The sequence below is a fragment of the Triticum aestivum genome, chromosome 6B (assembly GCF_018294505.1).
Source record: "Triticum aestivum cultivar Chinese Spring chromosome 6B, IWGSC CS RefSeq v2.1, whole genome shotgun sequence".
NCBI classification, from domain to species: domain Eukaryota; kingdom Viridiplantae; phylum Streptophyta; class Magnoliopsida; order Poales; family Poaceae; genus Triticum; species Triticum aestivum.
This window is the reverse complement of record NC_057810.1, coordinates 256,499,127-256,503,725: the sequence shown is the minus strand read 5'-3', so window position 1 is coordinate 256,503,725 and position 4,599 is coordinate 256,499,127. Positions and strand designations below refer to the sequence as shown.

Below are 4,599 nucleotides of genomic sequence, written 5' to 3'. Positions count from 1 at the left end.
ATTACCCATATGTGAGGACATTGCAGGTGGCTATGAAGCTTGCTCCTAATGAAGATAAATTTATGGTGGTAGTTAGGGGAACAGGAGGAGCAAGTTTAGCCTGACAGGTGCTTCTCAGGTTCATAGTATGCCTCTGCTTCTTTAGATTATTCCAAGGTGTGGGCCTCACCATTTCGAATGTTCCTATCTATGTTTCTAAAGTGTTTCTTGTCTACCCATTGCTCTACCCATGGATTCCGGCACAACTCGAAATACTCAGGTGGTCAATTAGAAGCCCCTTTATTTATATATTTTGGGATTGCTAATGGATAAATCTTGATTTGAAATGTTAGTTGCGAGTTTGTTCTTTTGCTCATGATGCGATTTATTTTTCTAGGACGAAATAGGCCTCGGCCAATGGCGGAGGAGACAGACTACAGGGACGAGCCACTGGAGCACGTGTTCATGGGATGTTCACACGGAAGATGCAGAAGTTTGCCAGAAGGAAGAAGAGCTGGACGGTAAGGATGAGGAGAAGGCTGGATGCGAGGTGCTTGCACGGGCAGAAGTAGGAGGCCGTCCGTGAGGTGCTCCTCTGGATGCTCCCTTCCGGCGTTGGGCCTAGGTGTTCAACGCTGCCCTCACCATCCCCTTCTTCCATTGGCTCATCGGCCTATCAGAGGTCAGAGATCTAATACTCCACACGACCTCCCATCAAATTTCAGATATATACAAGGTTTATCATCACCCCATGGATCGTGTGTTGTTGATTAACCAGGTTATTGAGGTGGAGGTCAACGGTGTGAGGCGGAGAAGTGGAGTGCTTATAAAGAAACACAGGTATGTATGAATATGATGGATGCTTCCATTGCCAACTGACGAAATGCATGTCTCATGTTTGCGCAGCTGCTGCCTGGATTCACCGCTGCCGCCTCCAGTCGCTTCGTCTTGGGCATCCTGTCTCTAGCAAGGTAGTTCCGCTCCGGTCCCAGCTGTTCTCCTAACCTCCGTGCTTGATTGCTACGAGTTCTTGTTGTGTTTGTGCTTGCTGGCTTAGTGATGTGTTTGTCCAGGCACCCATTGTATTTTTTTGCTGGCTTGCTGCTGCGTGCATGATTGTTGTGGCTAGCTTGGTGGTAGCATCATACATACTGTTCTGGTTGGTTAGCTTCACGCTCTAAAGCTAGGATTTTAATTCTCTGAGTGTAAGTAATGTATTGCTTATAGGTGGAAGTATATATTTTAAATCCATCTGTTCAATTCTTAGGACCATTCTTTACTAGAAGTCCAGAACTATGTAATTTGGTAATTGTGTCAAAGCTCGCCTGGTTGTGCCGTATTGCATTGTGAATGCTATGTTGTTGGGGAATCAGCGAGCTTAGTTATATTTCTGTGGCCGTCATGTTAACTGGTGGCCGTAGCGCTCGCTTGCTAGCTACGAGTTCTTCTTGTGTGTTTGCTTAGTGGCTTAGTTATGTGTGTGTCTGTCTGGGCACCTGTTGTGTTTTTTGTTGGCTTGTTAGTGCGTGCATGATTCTTGTGACTGGGCACTGGCTGTTCGGTGCTGGGCTGCTGATGGCATGATACCTGCTTCGAAAAAAGGGATGAAAGGAAACATTTGTTCATAGAACACATGTATTGTAAAATTTTCCATGGAAAGCCTACATATTTAGCAAGGAAAAGGAGTCTAGAGAGCCTTAGGTTCTTGTTATGTGTTGATTTTGCAAAATTTCTGCAGCTATATATTTGCTCAATCCAAAAGACAAATTGTACTCAACCTTCAGTATAATGTATTTCTAATTGTTCATAACTACTTAATTTTTTGTTGCGATTTTTCAAGATATTGAAATTATTGTATTTCAAAATTGTTATACTGATTCCTCGATGCTCTGTTCATGGCTTTTTTCTTATTTTATCCTTCTTTGCTTTTTTCCTTTCCTACAAGAAGATGTCGAGTCATGTAATATGTTCAAAGAAGAGAGAATCTGCATTTTATGAATCATTTTTTCTTTCTTCATTGTTACTTCAAGTTAGTGAATTCATTTATTTTGTATTGAGCATCTTCATGTGATGGTTTCTTCATCTACAAATCTTATTCAGTCACGAGGCCAGTAAGATCTTTAGCCTTTTAGAAAAAGGGAGATGTCGTTTAAACCTTACTCTTCCAACTTGATCTTTAACTTGCTACTACTTTTTCTAAGCATTTTCCCAAGCATTTTTTTTTGCTTCAGAGAATGAGCTCACCTGGTTCTTTTAGTTCCACTCTTAAATGTTTTGGTTCTTGAAGGCCTGCACTTTCCTGGTGGAGCAGTAGCAAAATCATTCAGAGGCTTTAAAGCTGATGCACTTTAGTAGTTAGGATCAATTCTTTGTTTTGGTTTGAAATGCTCCTCAATTCCTCCTATTTGATTCTATCCAAAGGACATGAAATACATTCAGAAAGCGTCAATTTTGTATTCTGTGTGTGCTTTCAGTTAATCCTTCAAAATTTCATGATACATAAGGTTTATAAAGGGCTATCTCACAAGCACTTGATAGCAACAGAATTACTCCATGACATTGCCTCAATTGCATGTAATGGCTTTTCTCCAAAGTAAGATCGTTGCTTACTCTGCTTACCACCTTCTCATTCTAGGCCTTCTAGCTATAGTCATGGAAAAGATGGAGTTCAAAGCTATATCTTGGAGAATATTTCTTGTCATTCCATTAAATTTTTGAGGTAACAATTTTCCATCGCTTCTAGACCATAGTGCGTTCCATAAATAGCTTGTGTATAGTATTATAACTGTACTCTTTTCCTGTATTTAGATAAGGTATTTTAATGTTTCCTGTTCTCCATATGCAATTAGTGTATAATAGCTGCTAATTTTTGCCTTCTGTACTTCTTTAGAAAATGCTGCTGAAGGTAAGAGTAGGACAATGCTAGATATAACTGATGCTAATATGCTGCTGAAGGTAGGAATATGATGGCATGCCCATAATTTCAGGATGATTAAGAGGCTGGTTAAGGACGGAAATAAATTGATAGGGTAACTAAATTAAGAAGTACTATCAACCGATCCTCCTTTAGGTTATCCTCTTTCTTCTGTTGGAAATTATTGTCTCATTTAGGCTATCCTCTTTCTTCTGTTGGAAATTATTGTCTCCTATTCCTTCTGTGAACTTCCGCACAAATGACACTGTCGGGTGGTAGGTGCGACATATGCCAAAGGATGGCTAATCATTGTGGGAACTAGTAAGATATCACCGGTGCCTGGAAACGGGATAAGGCGAAGACATGCACGCCAGTGAATTTTACCCAGGTTTGGGGCTCTCCTAGGAGATAACACCCCTAGTCTTGCTCTGCGGGGTCTCCGCATGATCACTAAATCAGTAAAATAGCTACCAGTGGCTCCTTGAACTGTTGGTCTTGAGGAAGAAGAAGAGCAAGGCTTGCTCTGCCCTTCTCTCTATGTGGTGTGCGTAGTTCTAATGGATCAACCCTTTGCATGGGTGCCCTGGGGGGGTTTATATAGGCCTACCCCCAAAGGTACAATGGTAATCCGGCTAGGCGTGGGCCCAGTCCGTCAGTGTCTATGGGTGCCGGCTTCTCTGCCGGTCACTGGGGCCCGCCGACTGGTGGGTCCCGCTAGCTACCGGCCTCTTGGCCGACCGGCTGGGCCCACCGCCTGTTGACCCTGTCGGTTGCTCATTACTATAGCCTCGCCCTTGATGACGATGCTTTTGTCGGGGCAAGCATGTCTACAGTGCTGCCGCCTGGCGGGCGTTCACTGTAGCCTTACCCCATCTTATCTGCTTAATGGTGCACAAACTTCTAGGGCGCAGGTAGGCCGGCTATTGGGAGCCGGCCTCCCGCCGTGCCGACTGGTCGGGTCAAGCCGCCTTCTGGTGGCTCTCTGGCAGGAGGGGTCCGCCGCCTACGGGCCGTACTGACAACTCGTCGTGGGTGATGTCGTAGTCAACATGGCAACAGTGCCGCGCCGGGCAAGGGATGGTCACCCGGTACGGTGCACTGTAGCCATGCTCGCTCCGGGATTTAGGGGTGGCAGGCTTCACTGTAGCCAAGCCCCGTCTTGTCGCCATTATGTGGGTGCAAACTTTGAGGGTATATGTCTGGTCGCCTGCTAGAAGTTCGCCACTCTGGTGGCCGCCTGCTAGGAGTCGGCCCGCTTCGGGCGGCTCGCCGAACCTTGCTGCCTTCCGCCAGCCGGCCATAGGGCCAGCCGGCCACAGGGCCAGCCGGCCATGAGAAGGCGGCCCGTTGTTTTGAAGAACCGAGGGGAGCGGATAAGGCTACCCATGATTATTTACTCTAACAGTAGTCCCCGAAGCTGGTGGGGCTTCGCGGCTGAAAGGAGAGCGGGAAGCCCAAGATGCTTCTTACTCTGAGAAGCCGACAGTTAGGAGTCGACCACATCCAAGGGCGCCGTTTGGAATATTTCGAGTCCGGAGGCGGGAACCAGATGGCTCGCGCGCCGGCCGTCGGGCCAGCCGCCCGCTGCCCGCGCGCCACGCGGCGCCCGCTGGACGGGCCAGCCTGCCAGCCCACGCGCGCGACGAGACGTTACCACAGGCTGGGGCCTGCCACTACAGTGCCTCGTGTTGGAAATATGCCCTAGA

The 4,599-nt window shown here is 46.7% G+C and overlaps 1 long non-coding RNA gene across 1 annotated transcript; it reads left to right on the top strand.

The window, feature by feature from the left end:
• Positions 1–554: 554 nt before the first annotated feature.
• On the top strand, positions 555–899 carry LOC123134046 (uncharacterized). The gene is made up of 3 exons (XR_006465483.1): positions 555–661; positions 758–819; positions 886–899. It is a non-coding gene; the product is annotated as an uncharacterized lncRNA (long non-coding RNA).
• Positions 900–4,599: the final 3,700 nt, after the last annotated feature.